This window comes from Canis lupus, chromosome 1 (assembly GCF_011100685.1).
Source record: "Canis lupus familiaris isolate Mischka breed German Shepherd chromosome 1, alternate assembly UU_Cfam_GSD_1.0, whole genome shotgun sequence".
Lineage (NCBI taxonomy): Eukaryota > Metazoa > Chordata > Mammalia > Carnivora > Canidae > Canis > Canis lupus.
Window position 1 is genome coordinate 73,228,389 of NC_049222.1, and position 23,622 is coordinate 73,252,010.

The window sequence follows — 23,622 nt, forward strand, 5'->3', positions numbered from 1 at the left end:
CTAAATTTCCATAACCCCTGATTGGTCTAACTCCTATGAATTACCCACATACTGATTTCAACAGATGACTTCCATGCCTAAAACTTACAACTTCAGTTTAGATTCCACTCTCTGGTTTCCCAGTCCCCTGGGGATGCCATGAGGAAGGGTTTGGTTCTGAAGGCTGAGTCAATCTTGTGCAGGAGCTTGGGCTTTGTCCCCCTGGCCTGTGCTTCCTACAGAGGAAGAGAGTCCTGGAGGGTGGAAGCAGTACATGACTTCTTGGAGCACTGTTTTTACTTGGAAATGTAGGAAAGAAAATTTCTTTTAAAATTGTAGCATATAGACTGCTTAATACAGTGTCATATGTTTATACAAATATTTAATTTGACACAGGAGACTAGATAAGAGCTACTTTTTTCCCTATCTAGTTTTTACTGATTATTTTAAAGTTTTCATCTCATTCCAGCTAGTTAACATACAGGGTAATATTAGTTATAGGTGTATAATACAGTGAGTCAGCAATTCTGTACATTATTCAGTGCTCATCAAGACAAGTGCACTGCGTAATCCCTTCACCTATTTAAACCTCTCCCCCAACCCCATTCACCTCCCCTCTGGTAACCATCTGTACAGTTAATAGTCTGTTTCTAGATTCGCCTCTCTCTTTTCCCTTTACTCATTTGTTTTGTTTTGTTTCTTAAATTCCACACATGAGTGAAATCATATAGTATTTGTCTTTCTCTGACTGACTTATACTCTCTAGCTCCATTCATGTCATTGTAAATATCAAGATTTCATTCTTGTTTTTATGGCTGATTAATATTCTATTCTATACATATGAATATATATATATATACACACACACACATATACATGTACATATACATACATATATATATGTGTATACCCCCCACATCCTCTTTATCCATTCATCAGTGCATAGACACAGGGATAGTTTCCATAATTTGGCTATTATAGATAATGCTGCTATAAACATCAAGGTTCATGTCTCCCTTTGAATTAGGACTTTTGTATTCTTTGGATAAATACCTAGTAATGCAATTGCTGGATCTATTTTTAACAATAAAAGATACTTTTGAGGAGGATTGATTTACAGTCTATCTCCAGTTATATATTCACTTTTTCATGTTTTGGACATTTGAAAGCTATGGTCCAGTGTTTTCCAAACCGTAGGTCATGACCCATGTGTGAATTATGAGATCAATTAGTAGATTCCAACCTGATTTTATTTTTAAAGAAAAATAGGAGTAGAATAGGATGGAATGAAGGGACTGAAATGGAATGGAACAAAACAGGATGGAATAGAGCAGATCAGAACAGAATAGAATAGAATAGGTCAGATAAGCACAAGTGCACAGAAGTTGTTTGCTTCAGTGATTCAGCAATCTTGTCAGGGACTCACACTTTTGGCATCATCCTAAGGCTAATTCCCTCCAGTTTTCTTAACATGCCCCATACTCACTAATTGTGTCAAATAAGACAGAAATCTTGGCTTTTTGATTTTCTTTAAAGAGTAAGGAGCATCTTCTTCGGTTTGATTTTCTAGAATTGGGTTTCGGTAAGTGCTACCTTTGTGCTGAGATAAATTCTTTCAACAGAGGCTAGAAGTAATAGATACTGGGGAGCCACACCCAGTGTCTGCTGCAACAAGTGTACTGTATTGTGAATTATAGATAGCAGGGAGCAAGGCTGAAGAGAAGGAAATCATTTAAAAGGTCCTGAGTATCTCCCTATTAAGCATGTTCTTTCTCCCCAGTATATATCTACATCCTTTTATCCTATAAACCCTGGCTTATCACCCACTCTCTTGGTAAAATCTTGTCATACTACTTCAGCTTGCACTGCCTCTACCTTCTCTGGATTCTTGTGTCTATTCTCTGAGCCTTGCCATTTGAGCATGTCCCAGTTCCAGCCATTTAAGGCTTACATTTCTAGCTTATTATGACAAGTGGAGGTAGAAATCTCATGTTATATACTTCCCTGTACCTTCTTCAGGTCTGGACCAGGCTTTCCTGATTAGGCTGATTCATTCTGGTGAATCATCTTTTTTCATACTGGCGGAATGTCAGAAATGACATATTTGAAATGCTGTATTTGAGGGAGAGGGGAACCATGAAGAATTCAGCTCTTCCAGGTAGCTCACGATTTTATTGTGAATAAACTGGCCCATGAGTTTTAGCAATACAAAGTCTCCCAACCTCTTTTTGGGGGAGGCATAGTTGCAGAGCCTCCTCTCTTCTGGGTACTCCATCTAATCCCATTTGACAGGGATAAAGGTTGAAAACAATGTGATATTAGTTTTGGATGCACAATTATGAAGACTGCTAATTAAGAGTTTGGAAGGAAGTATAGGAACCGTGAACATATTAAATCCCATTTCCTGTGGGATGAAAAAATAGGTCTGGGTGATAGTGTTTGTTAAGGGGATCTGAAATCTCAACAGAAACACTACTTTAAAGTTAAAGCTTTATTGATTCTACCAGGAAAAATTTCCACTAACACACACTTTGGAGTCTGTGGCCGTCCAAATCGAGTTAGAATGAATGTTATCAATATGTCACTGGGACATCTACTTCAATCTGTTGAAATTCCAAGTTCTGACTGTACGAGGAAACTTGGCGTCCAGGAAATTAATGCTCCCCCCCCCCCCCGAAGAGGTATAATCAGGAGACCCTTGTACTCACGTTTCAGCTAAAGTCCAATGTTTCCCCCCCCTCTAATCCTTTATAGCCTTGGCTTTGATCAAAATAAGCTTAGATGAGTTCCAAAGATGAGTTCTGTAGAGAAGAAAAAAAAATGTCTTAGTTGCTTATCATTTACGAGAGACTATCTACAAACTCAGTCAAGTTTAAGGATATTTAATTGCTTGACCACTTAAGGAGGAAACATTCTCATTAAAAGGAAGGTACTAGTGCAGTCGGATACCTGACTCAATCAGTATTTTTACAAGTATATACATTATTATACATACTCAGTTTTGCTGATTAATGAATGAAGAGAATAAATAAAATAGAGTATAAAAGTTTGTGTCTGCTACATCTTGTGTTGCATTCCATAATTCCTTGACGGTTCCCCTACCCCTGCCAGCTTTATTTGGATATAATTGACTCTTAGCATTGTGTAAGCTTAAGGTATACAATGTGTTGATTTGATACGTTTCTATGTTGCAAACTGATTACCACCAGAAAGAGCTAACACTCTCTCTTCATATAATTATAATTTCTTTTTTGTGGTGAGAAATTTAAAATATGCTTTCTTAGCAACATTCAAGTGTATGATATAATATCATTAGCTGTAATCACTGTGCTATACATTAGATCCCTAGAACTTCTTAACCTTATAATTGGATGTTTGTGCACTTTGATCAACAATGCTCCATCTCCCCTTCCCAACTCCTAGTAGCCACCATTCTGCTGTTTCTGTGAGTTTGGCTTTATTAGATTTAAGATTCCACACATAAGTGGTATCATACAGCAGGTCTTTCTCTTGATTTAATCTCAATATAATGCCTTCAAGGTCCATCCATGTTTATGATCATGGCATGATTTCCTTCTTTCTCACAGTTGATCAGTTTTTCATTGTATATTTATACCATGTCTTTTTTTTTTTTATCCCTCCATCCATTGCTGGACACTTAGATTGTTTCTATATCTTGGTGATTATGAATAATGCTGCAGTGAACATGGGAGTGTAGATATCTTACAAGCTCTTGATTTCAATTCCTTTGGGTATATGCCCAGAAGTGGGATTACTGGATCATATGGTAATTTCATTTTTAATTTTCTGAGGAAACTCCATACTGTTTTCCACAGTGGCTGCACCAGTGTACATCCTCATCAACAGTGCACAAGATTTCCCTTTTATCCACATCTTCACAAACACTTGTTATTTCTTATCTTTTTGATAATACCCATTCTAGCAGGTGGGATGGGATTTCTCAATGTGGATTTAATTTGCATTTCCTTGATGATGAGTGTTGTTGAGGACCTTTTCATGTATACCCCTTGAACATTTGTTCTCTTTGGAAAACCATCTGGATCTTCTGCCATTAATTAATTTGTTTGTTTAGCTATTTTAGCTATTGAGTATATGAGTTCTTTATTTTGGATATTAACTCCTTTTAGATATATAATTTGCAAATATGTTCTTCCATTTGGTGAGTTGCCTTTTCATTTTGTTTTTCTTGTATAGCACCTTTTTAGTTTGATGTAGTTCCTCTTACTTATTTTTGCTTCTGTTATTTGTACTCTTGGTGTCTGATCTAGGAGATTGCTGCCAAGACCAATGTTAAGGAGCTTTTCCTTATGGTTCATCTAATAGTTCTATGGATTCAAGTCATAAATTTAAGTGTTTAATCCATTTTAAGTTCCTTTTTTGAAAGATATAAGATAAGGGGCTAATTTCATTCTTCTGCATGTGGTTACCCAGTTTTTTTTTTTTTTTTTTTTTTTTTTTTTGAAGACACTGTTCTTTCCCTATTGAGTATTCTTGGCTTTTTGTCAAATATTAGTTGCCAGTATGAGTAAGGGTTTATTTCTGGGCTCTTGATTCTATTCCATTGGTCTATGTGTCTATAGATTTTGTTCTTTCTCCAACTTTGTTCTTCTTTTTCTGGATTGCTTTGGCTATTTGGGAGTCTTTGTTGTTCCTTACAAATTTTAAGATTGCCTTTTTTATTCCTGTGAAAAATATCATTTGAATTTTAATAGGGATTACATTGAATCTATAGATGCCTTTGAGTAAAATGGACATTTTCATAGTATTCATTTTTCTGATCCATGAACACAAGATATCTATTTGTTTGTGACTTCTTCAACTTATTTTGTCAAATTCTTGTAGTTTTCAGTGTAAATATCTTTCCTTGGTTCAAGTTGCTCCTCAGTATTTTATTATTTTTGATAGTATTGTGAATGGGACTGTTTTTTAAATTTCTTTTTCAGATATTTTATTAATATATAGAAATGTAACTGTTTTCTGTAAGTTGGTTTGATATCCTGCAACTTTACTGAATTTGTTGATTAGTTCTAGCAGTTTTTTTGGTGGATCGCTAGGATTTTCTCTATATAACATATCATCTGCAAACAAAGACAATTTCACTTCTTATTTTCTTATTTGAATGCTTTTTTATCTTTTTCTTGCCTGATTGCTGTGGCTTGGACTTCTCGTAAATGTTGAGTAGGGGTGGTAAGAGTAGGTACCCTTGTCTTGTTCCAAATCTTAGAAGGAAAACTTTCAACCTTGAACCACTGAGTATGATATTATCTGTGGGTTTGTCATATACAGCCTTTATTGTGTTGCAGTATGTTTCTTCTATGTTGAGTTGAGATTCTACCAATTGTTGAGTTTTTTTTTTATTTTTATTTATTTATGATAGTCACACAGAGAGAGAGAGAGAGAGGCAGAGACATAGGCAGAGGGAGAAGCAGGCTCCATGCACCAGGAGCCGGACATGGGATTCGATCCTGGGTCTCCAGGATCGCGCCCTGGGCCAAAGGCAGGCGCTAAACTGCTGCGCCACCCAGGGATCCCAATTGTTGAGTTTTTATCACGAAAGTATGTTGTATTTTGTCACGTGATTTTTTGGCATCTATTGATATGATCATATGATTTTTATCTTTCATTCCATTAACGTTGTGTGCCACATTGATTGATTTGCATATGTGAACCATCCTTGCATTTCAGGGATAAATCCCATGTAATCATAGTAACTGATACTTTTAATCATTGAATTCGTTTTGCTAATATTTTATTGAGAATTTTTGACTAATTTTTCTATGTGCATCAGAGATATTGGTCTGTAAATTTCTTCCTTTCTTTCTCATTCATTCATTCATTCATTCATTATTTCTTTCATTCTTTTGTTCTCTTGTCCTTCCTTCTTTCCTTTCTTTTCTTTTCTTTTTTTTTTTTTTTGAGGTGGAAGAAGAAAGACAGAGAGAGAGAGAGAGAGAGAGAACTAGTGTATTTAGTGATTGCCATTTGACATAAATCCAATACCATTTCTGTAAATCAGAAAGATGCAGGAAATAAGGAACATCGAAAAACATAATATTTATTAAGATTTATTGATCACATAGTCTGTACTAGGCAGTTTCTTGCACTGTCTCTATTAATAATCACAAGAAATCTTAAGAGCTGTCTATGTTATATATTGGGAATATTCCACAATAAAATTGTCTTAATTTACTTAGTATTTTCCACTCTCAATAAGTATTTCAGTGTTTTCATGTGGGATAGATACTGAAAAGTGGAGTTGCTACATCATAAAACATTTTATTTTTTTATTTTTTTGAGATACTAGTTTTTTATTTTTTATTTATTTTATTTATTTTTATTTATTTTAAATTTATTTTATTTATTCATTTTTTATAATAAATTTATTTTTTATTGGTGTTCAATTTACCAACATACAGAATAACACCCAGTGCTCATCCCGTCAAGTGCCCCCCTCAGTGCCCATCACCCATCACCCCCACCCCCCACCCTCCTCCCCTTCCACCACCCCTAGTTCGTTTCCCAGAGTTAGGAGTCTTTATGTTCTGTCTCCCTTTCTGATATTTCCCACACATTTCTTCTCCCTTCCCTTATATTCCCTTTCACTATTATTTATATTCCCCAAATGAATGAGAACATACACTGTTTGTCCTTCTCCGATTGACTTACTTCACTCAGCATAATACCCTCCGGTTCCATCCACGTTGAAGCAAATGGTGGGTATTTGTCATTTCTAATGGCTGAATAATATTCCATTGTATACATAGACCACATCTTCTTTATCCATTCATCTTTCGATGGACACTGAGGCTCCTTCCACAGTTTGGCTATTGTGGACATTGCTGCTAGAAATATCGGGGTGCAGGTGCCCCGGCGTTTCATTGCATCTGCATCTTTGGGGTAAATCCCCAGCAGTGCAATTGCTGGGTCGTAGGGCAGGTCTATTTTTAACTCTTTGAGGAACCTCCACACAGTTTTCCAGAGTGGCTGCGCCATTTCACATTCCCACCAACAGTGCAGGAGGGTTCCCCTTTCTCCACATCCTCTCCAACATTTGTGGTTTCCTGCCTTGTTAATTTTCCCCATTCTCACTGGTGTGAGGTGGTATCTCATTGTGGTTTTGATTTGTATTTCCCTGATGGCAAGTGATGCAGAGCATTTTCTCATGTGCATGTTGGCAACATCTCAACATCTTAAAAGCCATCTATGAAAAGCCCACAGCAAATATCATTCTCAATGGGGAAGCACTGGGAGCCTTTCCCCTAAGATCAGGATCAAGACAGGGATGTCCACTCTCACCACTGCTATTCAACATAGTACTGGAAGTCCTAGCCTCAGCAATCAGACAACAAAAAGACATTAAAGGCATTCAAATTGGCAAAGAAGAAGTCAAACTCTCCCTCTTCGCCGATGACATGATACTCTACATAGAAAACCCAAAAGTCTCCACCCCAAGATTGCTAGAACTCATACAGCAATTTGGTAGCATGACAGGATACAAAATCAATGCCCAGAAATCAATGGCATTTCTATACACTAACAATGAGACAGAAAGAGAAATTAAGGACTCAATCCCATTTACAATTGCACCCAAAAGCATAAGATACCTAGGAATAAACCGAACCAAAGAGGTAAAGGATCTATACCCTAAAAACTATAGAACACTTCTGAAAGAAATTGAGGAAGACACAAAGAGATGGAAAAATATTCCATGCTCGTGGATTGGCAGAATTAATATTGTGAAAATGTCAATGTTACCCAGGGCAATTTACATGTTTAATGCAATCCCTATCAAAATAGGGACTTTCTTCAGAGAGTTAGAACAAATTATTTTAAGATTTGTGTGGAATCAGAAAAGACCCTGAATAGCCAGGGGAATTTTATTTTATTTTTTTTTTATTTATTTTTTTTTTTTTTAAATTTTTATTTATTTATGATAGTCACAGAGAAAGAGAGAGAGAGGCGGAGACATAGGCAGAGGGAGAAGCAGGCTCCATGCACCAGGAGCCCGATATGGGATTCGATCCCGGGTCTCCAGGATCGCGCCCTGGGCCAAAGGCAGGCGCTAAACCGCTGCGCCACCCAGGGATCCCCAGGGGAATTTTAAAAAAGAAAACCATATCTGGGGGCATCACAATGCCAGATTTCAGGTTGTACTACAAAGCTGTGGTCATCAAGACAGTGTGGTACTGGCACAAAAACAGACACATAGATCAATGGAACAGAATAGAGAACCCAGAAGTGGACCCTCAACTTTATGGTCAACTAATATTCGATAAAGGAGGAAAGACTGTCCACTGGAAGAAAGACAGCCTCTTCAATAAATGGTGCTGGGAAAATTGGACATCCACATGCAGAAGAATGAAACTAGACCATTCTCTTGCACCATACACAAAGATAAACTCAAAATGGATGAAAGATCTAAATGTGAGACATCATAAAACATTTTAATATATACTGCCAAATTGTATTCCTCGTTACATCACTGTCCAGTTTTTCCTCAATCACATTTAATATTTTTTACCCCTAATTTTTCCCCCAAATCAGCGCAAAAATGGTTATCTCATCATTATTCCTAGAAATTTGATGGCTTAGAATTTTTAAAAAAGATTTTATTTATTTGTTCATAGAGACACAGAGAGAGAAAGAGAGAGAGAGAGAGAGGCAGAGACACAGGCAGAGGGAGAAGCAGGCCCAGTGCAGGGAGCCAGACATGGGACTTGATCCGGGGTCTCTGGGATCACGCCCCAGACTGAGGGTGGCGCTAAACCGCTGAGCCACGCGGGCTGCCCATGGCTTAGAATTTTGAAGAAATCTTTTTTAGAAGAATAACATACTTTAAAGTGTTGGTTAGAGTTTTATAACCAAATAATAATAAAAAAAAAAAAACGAAGAATACATGGCTGAACTGGAAAAGAAAAAGAATCAGATAATTCTTAAGAGGCCAGAAACAAAAAGAAAGTGTGAACCGTGGGGTAGGTGAGCTTGTGTCTCCTCTTGGTATAGTTATTAGTCAAAGGGGCTCTCTAACCAGTGTTATAAAGGGCCACATGTTCAGGGAACAGACAAAAACAAAAAGAATGAGACCCTCCATCAGTCAGAAACCACTACAGGGCTACATCTTTTATGTGATAACTAGAAAAAAAAAATTGGCCTAGCAGAAGGAGATGTTGGTAAGACTTCCTGTTTAATCCTTGACTCTGACTGGAGCCGGCAAAAAGGAAAATACTCACATTTAAAGATTATTACTTCCTAGATGTTGCAAGGATAATACAACACAACAAACAACACTACACATATAAATAGCTTAGATGAAATATACTAAATTCTTCAAAAACTATGAAATACGAACATTCATTCAAAATATAATAGGTAATATATGGGTAGTCTTATAACTATTAAATAAATTGAATTCATAGTTGAAAACCTTCCAAGAAATCTTCAGGACCAGATGGTTTCATTCAAATATTAAAGAAATAACAATTTTCTAATTTCTTCCAGAAAACAGAAGAGAGAATATATTCTAACTCATTTCGGGTTGCTGGCCTACCTTAATAATAAAAGTAAACAAAGACTGTACAGAAAAAGAAAACCATAGACCAATACCCCTCGGCATCATAGATGCAAAAATACTCAATAAAATATTAGCAAATTGAATCTAGCAATATATTAAAAGAATAAAACACCCTAAACAAGTGGGGCTTATTCCAGGAATGCAAGTTTGGTTCAATACTTAAAAATCAATGAAATCCACTATATTAAGAGCCTAAACAGAAAAATCATATGGCCATATCATTCAATGCAGAAAAAAAAAAAACATTTAACAAACTTCAACACTCATTTAGGATTAAAAACCCTCAGTATAATAGGAACAGAAAAAAGGTAGGAGATGCAAGGAGTACTGAGTAAGGAAAACTGTTAAACATGAATAAATCTAAGTAATCATTTGTTTTTTTTTTAAAGATTTATTTATTTATGATAGACATAGAGAGAGAGAGAGAGAGAGGCAGAGACACAGGAGGAGGGAGAAGCAGGCTCCATGCCGGGAGCCTGACGTGGGACTCGATCCTGGGACTCCAGGATCGCGCCCTGGGCCAAAGGCAGACGCTAAACCGCTGAGCCATCCAGGGATCCCCCTAAGAAATTATTTGTTAAAACAATGTCTAATTGTTAACAGTTGGAGATGACACTAAAATATGTAATAATTCTATATAAATCAGGAGAGAATGTATTTTTAAAAAGGCATAGCAACTTACATTGATGTGGATGTAACTGGAGGATATTATGCTGAGTAAAATAGGTTGATCAGAGAAAGACAATTATCATATGGTTTCACTCATATGTGAAACATTAGAAATAGTGCAGAGGGTCATAGGTAAAGGAAGAAAAACTGAATGGGAAGTCACCAGAGAGGGAGAAAAATCATGAGACTTTTAACTCTAGGAAACAAACCAATCTGGAGGGGAGGTGGATGGAGTGATGGGGTGATGGGGTAATTTGGTGAAGGGTATTAAGGAGGACATATGATGTGATGAGCATCAGTGTTATACACAACTGATAAATTATTGAACACTATATCTAAAACTAAGTATGTACTATATGTTGGCTAATTGAATTGAAATTAAAAAAAGCATACCAAGTTTCTCTTGTTATTTAGATGTTGACATATTTACACTTTGTAAAGTTAATATCCATGTTCAAACTCTTAGAGTAGCCACAGAAGAATAGCAACAAAGTGTATAAAACCTATACTAGTGCAGGAGAACTAGGACATAAAGATAAAAAACAACCTCAAAAAATCTTAAGAAATGCTAGGCAGGTCATGATAATTATAGTAACAAAACAACAATGATCATGAAAGTAACTTTTATATAAAGGACAAATTAAAAGTACAAAATAAGATTAAGAAATGTGTCTTTAATCAGTAGCCCAGTTTGTACTGGGGTTATAAACCAGCCAGATATCTCGCTGGGACTAGGCTTCAACAATAGACGTTTGTTCCTTGCTCACTTTCTATGTCCATACTGTGGGTCCAGTGTGGCCCTGCCACACCCTGCCAGCAACTCTGGTTCCAGCTTCACAGAGCAACCTCTGTCCTGAACATTGAGGGTGTTGAGGCAGAGGAAAAGGAAATGTGGCAAATCATGAATGACACACCTCACTTACCCCTTATTGTACCAACAAGCCACATGGACACTTTTGAGATCAGTTGGGTGGGTGAGAAGTTGAAATCTTCAAAGAAGGACTACTTCAGAGATGGACAAAGTATTTGATGAATGCAGTCTACCACAAAATAAACCCAAAGATATCAGAAATTACATTTAATATAAGTATACTAAACTCTTTGGTTAAAAGACAAAGATTATCAGAAGTTGTTTTTTAAGATTTTATTTATTTATTCATGAGAGACAGAGAGAGAGAAAAAGGCAGAGACACAGACAGAGGGAGAAGCAGGCTCCACACAGGGAGCCTGATGCAGGACTTGATTCCAGGACCCAGGATCAAGCCCTGAGCCAAAGGCAGATGCTCAACTGCTGAGCCACCTAGACGTCCCTATCAGAAATTTTTAAAATCATTTCTATGCTTTCTATAGAAGTTCCATTAGTAACATAAGGACATAGAATGAATGAGAATCATAGACAAAAGAAAACTGGTTATAAATAAATGGTAACCAAAAAAAAAAAAAAAAAAAAAAGCTAAAGTAGCCATATTAACATGAGTCTAAACATTATTTTAAGACAAGAATTATTATTAAAGTCACTATGCATTGGCAAAGGATAAATTTTAAATAGTATGGTCTTAATTACCATATACTTAAAATATATAATGTTATAATTGATAGAAACACAAAGAAAAATTTGTCATTTCATACTATAGTGCTAATCAACAGGCAAATAAAATAAAACAGATTAAGATAGCAGATTTGAACATCTTAATTAATAAATCATGATTATTAATTAGTGGGTATATATTTATATATAACCATTTATATATAATTTTATGTAATTATTTGAAAAGTAGAAAATCTCTATTACTCTATAATTATTTCAAAAATTGAATCAATAATTAAGTATCTTGATCTTGAGAAAATACCAGGTAAGATCTACTACCTGGTAGATGAAAGATTTGAAAGTAGCATGGAAGAATTGATTTAAAAGAGCATGAAAGAATTGATTAAAGATTTGCAAAAGAGGAAACAAATATATTATTGCTTTTGGTGATATCATTGTCTTCACAGAAACCCCTCCCAAACAATCAAAAAAATTCTTAAAATTAATAAGGGAGTTAAATTTTCTTGGTAGATGATTAGCATGCAAAAGTCAATTACTGTTCTACACAGCAGCAGAAGATAAAAATCATGTAGAAATAAATGTAATAAAAATGCACAAAACTATTATGGAGAAAACTATACAACTTTATTGAAATATGTTACAGAATAATTTGTTAAATGGAGAGTTGTATTGGTTTCCCAGGATTGCCATAGCAAATGCCACAAATGAGTGTCCTCAAATAACAGAAATTTATTCTCTCACAGTTCTGGAGACTAGGAATCCAAAATCAAGACATCAACAGGGCTGTGCTCCTTCTGAGCTTCTGTGAGAATGCTTCCTTCCCTCTTCTTCATTTCTCGTGGTAACCAGCAATCTTGGAATTCCTTGGCTTGCAGCTACCTAACTTGGATGTCTCATCTTCACATGGCTTTCTTTTCTTTTATCTTCACATCCATTCTTGTATAGGCACTAGTCCTACCGGTTTAAGGGCCCACATTATTCCAGCATAATCTCATCTTTACTAATTGCATCTGCTGATCTTATTTCTTATTTTCAATTAAGGTCACATTCTGAGATACTGGAGGTTAAGACTTCAACACAGTTTTCTGGAGGAACACTATTCAATCCATAATAAAAGTTATACCATGTTGATGGTTAAGCAAAACATATTCATGTTTCTGGGCATCTATCACATTTGTATGAATTGTTGCCCAAGTTTTGCAATGCAATTCCAATAAAATTCCAACAAAGCTGACTTTAGAATTTATATGAAAGAGAAAATGATCATGAATACAGTCAAGTTAAACTCTATGGAGAAGATCTTGGTAGAAAGACTCACTTTACTAGATGCCAAGACTTTCAAAGTGATATAAACTAAGACAATGGGATATTGGGGCAGAATTAGATGAATGGAATGGACTAAAGAACCAAGAGTCAGACCTATACAAATATGAAAAACCTATTCTTGACAGAGCTGGAATTGCAAATCAATGAAAAAATTGAACCACTCAATAAAATGGTCCTGGGAAAATATAGACATAAATAAAAAAATTAAAAATGGGTCCCCACCTCATCTTGTATTAAAAATAAGTTCCATGTAAATCCATGGTTTCTATTTTAGGGATAGAAGATTTCCTAAATAAGTTGTAAGGAGCACAAAACAGAGAAAGATTAATAAATTTTACTATATAAAAATTCCTAATATTAACCATCAAGTGTATAATTTCTTTCCATTTCCTTCTTCTAGCTAACTAATAAGTTCTAGACCTATGGTAGGTATGAGAGATTCAAAAGTGAAGATCACGGACAGTGTAGGGAGGAAAAGATATGTTTCCAAATAATTTCAGTTTTTGCAGTGTTATGAAAGAGGACTGCAGGGAACCCTAACCTGCCTGGAGCACCAGAAAAGTAACTGAAAAGATAGCATTAGAGGGGGCTAATGGAGTAGAGGTAGGAAGCAAAGAGCGCTCGTCTGAGGGAAGGGCAGATGTAAAGGTTCTGAGAACCTACCATGGGGCCAGGGAGGCTCAAGGGCAAGGTGCCCAAGATGAAAAAGGAGAAGTGGTAAGGTCAGATCATGGAGGGTCTTGGGGCCATGTTCAACATTTTGAAATTACCCAAGAGCCATGGGAAACTGTAAAAAATAATCAAGGAAATGAGATGATAACATTGCATTTTAAAATAGCAAACCAGGTGACCTCTAGAGAGTAGAGAAAGCATGAATGGATGTAGGAAGAGTACACATCATTTTGCCTTTTCCCATTCGTTAGATGTCATTTTTTCAAGTGTGTTTTATGAGCTAGGGAAGTAAGGAAGCTTTAAAAATAACATATTATATAAATAGAATAATGATAATAATGGTATCATTAATATATAATTACTAATTAATGATACCAATGCGATCCTTGTTTTACAGAAACTGACTTGCCCAAGGTTGCCCAAGAACTGGCAATTGAATCTGGACAGTTGGCGCTGGAGTCCGTGGTCTTAGCCACTGCACCATGATGGCCAGAATTAGGAGAAATAATAGAGCAACTGTATGTATGCACTCCATAGGAAACCATTCTCAAACTCTACCCAATGGACATACAATGGTTCAAAGACCCAATGGACATACAATGCTGCTTCTGGTCTAACCAGAGAGGTGACTTATGGTACGATGCAGGCCCATTGCTGACCCAGTCACCAGAGCTGAATCAGCACTGAGATGCTGCCCAGATCCATGGAGAGTCTGTTTAATATACTCAATGAGGATTGAGGTGGACTCAGACAGAAATTCTCTTCTTGAGTCTAGTTACAGACAAGAAAATCAGACTTATCTTCTTTGCTTGACCATAGCAAGTGTTGATCAGGCAATGAACGTTGTTCATCCACTTTCTCCAGCCACTGAGGTGAATGCCGAGATGGTGTGGCTAATTTCCATGACAGCCACTGTGTACCAAATCCAACACCTGCACAGGTATCATATGTGTACTCACAGGCTTCCCTGTAGTGTTGGAAGACCTTGCTCTTTCAGAGGAGTTGTTTCTAGCCATTTCCCAGGCATATTAAGGGTTTGCTTGTATTTATAGCCACTGCTGTAGTCTGCATACCCACTGGACATCTGCACAGGACCTGTGAGGTTCCATGAGGCAAGAAGGGTTCCTTGTGAGAAATTTGGGGCTAGGGCAGCTGCAGGAAGGAAAGCATTGGAAGAGGGGGCACTTCTTGTCATGGCTGTTGTTCTAATATGTTCTTTGTTAGCATGGCTCCTTTTCATTCCCTGTTAGTTTTTATTTCCCTCTGTCCATTGTCAGTAGAGTTGCAGCCAGGGGTTCTTTCTACGAACTGCCTCTGATTAGTGCTGGCTCAGCTGTGTTTTGTCTGTTGTGACTCCAAGTACACATGGTCACTGATGGGAGGCCAATGGCTTAGAAATAGATGGCCAGGAAAAACAATTACAAGACACAGCAATGTCAGTTCATTTCCTTTGTCTGGATCTGTGAGCGCACAGGTGCCTCTGCTTTTCTCTGAATATCAGATGATACATATTAGAGAAGTGTGATCCTTGCATCTACTTTGCTGGGACTTTCCACTTGGCTCTCTCATTCATTCCATTAATCAGTCAGTTCAGAGGCTGACCACCCCAGGCCGTCACACTGCCTTCCAAAGAAGTTAATCTACTAGGAAGAGAGTACAAGTTCAATGCCAGCTCATCAGCAAGAAGAAAATCGAATTGAATGCGTTTTTTGTTTTGTTTTTGATAGTAATGTGTATTTGTAAATATAATTTATAATATGCCAAGTATTTTGACAATTATTCCAATTTGGCTCTCTCAAAAACATTATGAAAACAATTCAAGAAATTGTTAATAATGGTTTTATGCTTAGGGAGGTGGGGAAATTACACTTATATAAATCATTTTATTTTTCCAATGCACATGCAGTATGTTTGTATTTAAAAAAGAAAAAAATTGAAGAAATACATGCAGAGAAAGAAGGATAAAGAAAATGGGGAAAATTTAAGCAATTGGTGAATCTGGCTAATGGCATTTGGAATTCTTTGTACTATTCTTGCAAGTTTTCCATGAGTTTAAAATTATAACAGTTAGAAAGTTGCAATAATGGCCTAAAAAGATTAAAGGTATGTAATTCTTGGGTAATGTTTAAAATGGGTAATTCCAACAAATTTGCTTGGAATTTCCCCAGGAATCCCCCAAATGCCTAGATTACAGGCTTTGCTTAAAATCATAGATTTAAAATATAATAGAGTGAACTATAGGCTGTGGGAGAAATTGTTGTACAGTTGAAGCACAACACGACTGTATTCAGTTCATAGCTTTTACTGAAATATAAAACAAACTAAGCAAATTCTTTGAATTTTTTTTGTATGCAGGTGTGCAATTACAGAGTGACTGTTTGTTTTCTGAATATAGTATGTTCCATACGTTAGAAGGTGATAATTACCTTGTTAGATATCCATTCTATTTTTTACATACCATGAAATTCATCTGTTTTAAGTGTATAATTCAACTACTTTTAGTAAATTTATAGAGTTGTTCAACCATCACCACAATCCAGTTTTAAAATGTTTCCATCACCCCAAGGGATCCCTTGGGTCCATTTACAGTAAATCCCTGTTCCCACCCCCAGACTCCAGCAAATACACTCTCTGTCTTTACAGATTTGCCTGTTCTGGAGATTTTATGTAAGTGGGATCATACAATATGTGGTCTTTCCCATCTGGCTTCTTTCACTTAGCAGAATGTTTTTGAGGTCCATCACCCCTGTTTTTTCAGGGAATTTTTTCTTGGTGTAAGAAGTTACTCAGAGAATAAGCAAATACCTTACATTTACTCTGAGGAATGAAGAAAGTGAGCCACTAACACATACCAACAGGTCTCTCACAGCTGAATCTGCATCAAGAACTCAGCCTGGGGGATCCCTGGGTGGCGCAGCGGTTTGGCACCCTGCCTTTGGTCCAGGGCCTGATCCTGGAGACCTTGGGATCGAGTCCCACGTCAGGCTCCCGGTGCATGGAGCCTGCTTCTCCCTCTGCCTATGACTCTGCCTCTCTCTCTCTCTCTCTCTCTCTGTGACAGTCATAAATAAATAAAAATTAAAACAACAACAACAACAACAACAACAAAATAAAAACAAAAATTAAAGAACTGAGCCTGATAAATTTTTCTTGTCCAGAACTCATGCTCTCTCAGGAAAAGCAAAGCAGTTTGTTGACTATCTAAAGTATCTTCCAGAATTTGGGAGATTGTCATTACCTTAATTTCTTAGTGACACAGCAGAGACATTGAAAGAGAAAGAGATACAAGGACAGACTCAGGTACTGCACAGAGGATGCAAAACCAAAATGATTGTAAAGAGACATGTTTTGTGATCATGTCATCTGGCACCAAATGTGAGCTGTAAGGAAATGCCAAGACACAATGTGCTTTTAAGAGAATGTCAGTCTCAGGAAATATTGTATTTGATATAACTGCATGATGCAAAAACAATTTTAAGTGTTATCATTTCATAGTAATTTAAAACATCCCAGTTTATAAGAAAGTTGAAAGAACACATTAGATTATGAAGCCCAAGGGGTACATCTTTCTTATGGGTTTAGATAGCTTGAAAATGAATTAGCAATTTGTATACTCTTTTCCCTAAAAATGGCAAAAGAAGACATATTTCAATTGTATGTATGTATATAATTGCTATATATACATTATGTATAAATTGCATATCTTTCCATTTCAAGCATCTGTGACTCAGCCATAAATGTTTTGTCTTCTATGAAAATTATGAGGTTTACCCATCAGTTCTTTTAAAGAGTCTGTTTCATTGTTTTTTTATTTGCCTTATTTGCATGTGTCTTTCTAGCAGGTGCCCAGACTGTCCCGGCATCTCCTGATGGTCAATTTGCAGCCAGACCTCTGATACTGCTAGCATGTGTTACCTGCAATCATGCAATTAGTCATGTTGGTTGTGTGATTTTTTAAAAATGAGCTATTTCAAACCAAGGGTCCTGTTCAGACAATTCTGTCACCTAGATGCTCCATGGTTTTAGAAATTTGAATAAAAGCTCTTTTGCCAAATCTTACTTTTGTTTATTTGTTTTCCTAGGATACCCTTTTAGGACAGAAAGGGCTTCAATTAAAAATTTCTACACCATTTTCCTCTATGATCAAGGAATTGTGTGACTTCAAGGGATGGAAACATTAGTCAGCATTTCACAAGATTAGATTTCCGGGCTGAAGATCAGAAGCTGCAATAAATCAATATCTGAATTTGCAAGTCAGTGAGAATAACAAAGGCACTTATGTTTAGCCCAACTGCAAGCCCAGCCAGTAGGACACGATCATCTTCATTGGTTCCCCAAGTGATAAAACCCACACGGATGGAGACAAAGAGCAGATGTGGCATCAGTGGTGGTCTTCTGTCCCACTACTGTGACTGGCGCCCCAAGAGGGTGAAAGACACCACATTGGACTGTTCTGTCATCACCATGAAAACATGATTCCCTTCCCAAAAAAGCAGTCTAGCAAAATAACACAAACATGACCAAAGTTGGAGTTAATTGCTGCAGGAGAATGAGTGATCTAAGGGATCTTGGGGTAGTCAAAGTATCTCATTCCCTGAAAGCATCACAGAGAAGGAGAAATAATGTTTTAAAAGGTCTAAAATTGAATCCAGAAATTTGAGACTTTAGAACTTCTGGCATCAAATCCAGAATCCTCCATTCTCTTCTGAGACTCACTAACCAACTTGGAACAAGACTCTGAAAAAATGGGGTATATCTTCTGCCTCCAATCTTGCAGGGGAGCTTAGAATCTTCCTTCCATGAGAAGTTTTGGTACTATTTTTTTTAAGTTTTGTTATTTTTAATTAAAGTGTCCCTGCTTTCCTCCTCTTCCCTGTGTCTACATGTTTTTCTTTCTCTGCCAGCCATTCCTCATATTTGTAAATGAGAGAGGATTATGCAGATATATTCGTTCCATCCTCATCATCAACAGCATCATAATCATCATCATTGTCATTGTCATTATCTTTGGGTGACAAGAGACAACATGTGAACAGCAATCACAGTACGTAAAATCAGGGAAGAGTAAACTTGCAAGCATCCTGAGTAAATAGATGATATCTCTAAGAGCAGATGTTTCCACATGTGCTTCCACAAGCACATTCCTCTCTCACCTGTTCTCTTAGGGACATGCCCAGACAGTCAAACTATCCATACAAATACAGTACTTGTAGCCTGTGTCCACTTTAAACAGGACCCAGATTTTCCATTGGAATGCAGCTGCATGGCTAGCTCAACAACATCAGCCATCCTGAAGATTCAATGATGAAATAATTTCCTCAAATTTCCCTGGAGCTGATGACATTGGCACTCATTCTGAATTGGAGTGTTTATAGCATTAATTAGGGATCAATACATGTATTAGAGAAAGGAATTATGGCATTTTACTTTGGGAAATAGCATAGTTTTCTTCAGTATGACAGAAAAACTCTGTCTTGAAAGGAATTCAAGTTTTCCGTCTTCTTCATTTAAGTAACAAAGATGAAGAATGTAAACAAGTTGACATTTTAGTAGCAGTTCATTTAACCAATAATCTTCGATCATCTTCTACTTTCTGTGATGAGTATTATGCTAGAGAATAATAATAATGATAATAACTAATGTTTATTGGGTATTTACTATAATCCAGGTCTTGTGTTCATGTATCAACTTTAATGAGTGGTTGCCTGACATGTGGTGCTGAGATGGAGTCTGAGACCTTGTCAGGATTTTTTTTTTTAATTTTTATTTATTTATGATAGTCACAGAGAGAGAGAGAGAGAGAGAGAGCGGCAGAGACAGGCAGAGGGAGAAGCAGGCTTCATGCACGGGGAGCCCGACGTGGGATTCGATCCCGGGTCTCCAGGATCGCGCTCTGGGCCAAAGGCAGGTGCCAAACCGCTGCGCCACCCAGGGATCCCCCTTGTCTGGATTTAATGAGAAAGAGTGTTGCAGTTGATTAACGATGTCCGCTTTGGGCACAAGAAGGAAAAATGATGATACGTACAAATATATTCACATCCTATGGCTTTGTATTATCAATAAAGATAGAATGTAGAATGCGACAAAGCACAATGACATTGTGCTCTGAAGTCCAGAGCAGAAATTCAGGAAAATCATTAACATGTAGGTGAATTTTATCTTAGTTTTGACAGAAAGTCAGACTTTGTTGGGTGAGGTTGAAAGAAAAGAGAAGAACATGTTAAACAGAGGGAATCATTTCAACAAGATGCTGAGGAAAGAGGTAGGGTATGCTAACGGATAGCTACTAGTTGGGCCCATCTGGTACTTACAAGGGACAATAGGAATTTAGAGGGACAATAGTGTGGAAGAAAAGGAGAGAAAGCTTCAATATTGGCTGAAAGTGGTTAGAAATGTATAACTATTTAAATTATTTTGTGGTATGGCCAGATATGAGGATGATTTTGAAAAGAGCACATAGAATTTATCCAAGAGAGGGATTAGAGCATACCAGTGCTAATGCAATTGTGAAAGTCTGGGTGGGACATGTAAGTTCTGCTAGTGTAGGAAACCGCTGTGAGCAACATCAGCAGGTGGAATGAATTGTCTTGATAACCAAGTGAGCACATGGGTGAGGACAAGAGGCATACCTATCATACATTTCTATGACATTTATTTAATAGAAATAAGGAAGCAGGAGGTTTTATGATGATGATCTTTATTTTGTTCATCTTGATTTTGGGGTGTTGAGAGGAAATCCACATCTAGTAGGCAGTTGACAATTATGTTTGGTGATCAGGAAACTCTGTAAGGCCAGAAAGATGGTTTAGGGAGAGGTTTGCCTAGACATGATAGCTGATAAACTGAGAATTCAGGGGCTTGCCATGGAAGAGAGCAGAGACAGGAAGATAAAAATTGACCTTAGCAGCTGCCTTTTTAGAGTACAGAAGATGGAGCCATGCCAGCAAAGGTGACAGAAAAGAAGAGGTCATTAAATAGAAAGGAGAAGAGGACGAAGAGAATGGTCAACCTCAGGATCATTGTAAACAGCCCTGCCTTGAATTTCTTTTGGATTTTAGGATGCCAATGCATGTTCTCATCTATTATTTTAATTAATGTTCAAAAGTTTGTTTTAGAATGTTTACATAAATTATGAAATATCCCTGGAAGTGTCTTGGGTTTTGTGCTATTTTTGCATATGAACAAGTAAAATTTAAATTGCTCTTGAGCTATTGTTCTCTCATGCATCCCAACCATTGAAATGTGCAGAGGGTTAAGTGTAAAAATGCAAAGATCTCTCTTGAATGTTCATAGTCTCTATTTCCCTATCTGCTCTCAATTTCCTCCAGATATGAGCACTCCTTTCTTGCCATGTCATTTCCACTGACTGATGGGTCACAGAATGGACTCCATCACTGGGGCTCTATCCTCTTTTTCCAGGAGCCTTATGTAAAAGTCCATATATAAAAGTTGGCTTCTAAAAATCTTGAGGTAAATAAAACTGCCAAAGATATTATGATATTTTCATTTTCTGCCTTCTTTATTTTTCCTCCTATTTTTCCTTTCTCTATCTTTTTTTCAGAAAGTGATTCCCAAGAATTTCTGGGACTCATCCTCTAATACCACTTCTATTTTCTGTTTTTTTTTTCTTAATGTTTTCTTTTGCTGATTTGCTTCAGAATCTGGAATTTATGATTTTTATTTATTTTAGTAAGAATGTGTAGTAGGAGATCATGTGGAAAGCCATGCTTAAATATTCTTATGTTTTCTTCTGATCTGTAACTGTTCAGTAAGTGAGGGCTGCATTGGTATCTATATCTTGCCATCTTTCAGCAGCTTATATGGCATTCCTATTTTACCACAATATAAAACATGCATTCTCAAGGGGGCAATATCATCTCCAAAAGGGGTGAAAATTAGTTTCTTAGAGGGGGTGAGAAAATCTTACTCAAAATCTGTAAAGGACTTATATACATATGCGTAAACAAATACACAGTCTATCTGTGGTGTTATAATTTTACTGGAGAGTGATTAGGGAAAAAAGAGTCGGAAAAGTCTTCTTAGGCAGTGATGATGAAAAATAAAAGTTCAGAAACACTGATCTAAAAGAAAATTATGGTTTGTTTCAACACAAACTCTTGCTTGAGCCAAACATTATAAATAAATTATGAAGCATGACAAAATAGAGGGGAAAATGGACATTTTTGTCCAAATATTCACCTGTTTTCTGCCCTTTTGAGTGCTTTAAATGACCTACTCTCTATTAGTCATATCATTTTTTCTAATAATATTTTTCCAAGAGCATAATTCTAGGGTTTAGAATTATGAGTGACCCTGGTTTTTAATCTCCTTTATCATTTGTAAAATCACACAGTAGGCATTTCTGTTTAACTGTATGTATGTATGTGTGCACTTACCTTCTTCCAACAAACCATTATAATTCACCCCAATGTAGGAATATGGCAAGTGCTATAGAGAACAGGTAAGAAACAATAAATTTGGAATATTCAGGACCTTGGGAAATAGCAATTTTGTGCCCATCAAATAATGACCAGTTTCCTTTTTCAATCATGTCTGAATTGCTAAATTATATGTTGCTTCATCCTTTGATGGGCATCCTTTATCAACCCGTACCTTTCTGTTTATTAGGCCACATCCTTTTCCCTATTTCGATATGAATTTTGTAAAGTACTTGGCATTTTTGAAATAAATTTTGTAAACCACACCATCATATTATCTGTGGTACAAAATTGCAGTTATGAAATAAATCAATCATGGGATGAAGAGTACAGTCCAGGGAATAGGATCAATAATATTGTAATAACTTTGTATGGTGGCTGATGGTGACTACATTTACCAGGTGTAATGTATATAAATATTGGAATTACTATGTTGATTATTATAATATTGTATGTCAATATAATATTGTATAATATAATACCTGAAACTAAGATAATATTGCATATCAATTATACTTAATTGAAAATATCTCTCTGGGGCTCCCAAGACAAGTGTTTACTATGTCACTTGCCATGCATTATGAAATTTTTATATGTGTGTGTATGTGTTTAAGACTGATCTTCTCTGGGGTGAGTTGACCCCAAACTTCAGGAGAAGAGAGGTAGTCAAGAGTGATGAGAACTCAAGAGAATCATAGTGTTTTATATTTGAAAGAGTCATGGAGATCATCTAGAAAACTGTACAAGCTGCATTATTCTAATAGAATAGTGAAGGTTCACCAAGGCCCAGGGAAGTATGAGAAGTCCCCACACTGGGACAAGCTTGGGCAAACAGCCAAATGCCCTGATACTCATTTCTGCATATTCTTCTCCGCATCAAGTAATGATTTTCTGGAGTGCAAGTTTTCCTTTCCAAAGTCTACTTTCTTGTTCTTTGTGATATTTAATGCATAATTTCTCACAAGTGAAGATCTCAAGATGTCTTAATGATATTTTAAGTGAACTCAAGGCATTAAGAAAGATTAGAAATTTTCTAGAATGCTCTAGAAAGAAGACTCTTAATAAAAATCTAAATGAGTATGCCTAAAAATTTGTGTGACTATACCCTTCTATGGTCACCTGAGCTCTTAGAATGAAATTCTTTGACTTCTGGCCTTGTAATCTTTGTATACTTACTATCCCTTTCTTTTCTCCAATTTTTACTGGCTTTTCTTTTAATTATCATGTGTTTCATTCAGGTTTGTGAAACTTTGATAGTGGTGCAGTGAAAAACAACCTAATGAGGAATTATTAGAACTTCCATTTTGTGGGATGGCAGTATTAATAGCAAAATTTTATTTTGAAAACTTTCCTTTTGTACATGATTAACATTTTTTAATAAAAGCATTTGCAAATAA

General features: G+C 36.5%; 1 long non-coding RNA gene across 5 annotated transcripts in view; it reads left to right on the forward strand.

Annotated features, from left to right (window-relative positions):
• Positions 1 to 23,622, forward strand: part of LOC106559361 — a 41,024-nt gene extending 17,402 nt beyond the window's left edge. For 4 of the 5 annotated variants that reach the window (XR_005354018.1, XR_005354017.1, XR_005354021.1 and 1 more), the window contains 2 exons: positions 14,185 to 14,727; positions 17,870 to 23,622. This is a non-coding gene — a long non-coding RNA (uncharacterized LOC106559361). The remainder of the gene's footprint in view (positions 1 to 14,184; positions 14,728 to 17,869) is intronic. The other variant, XR_005354022.1, reaches the window with a different exon arrangement.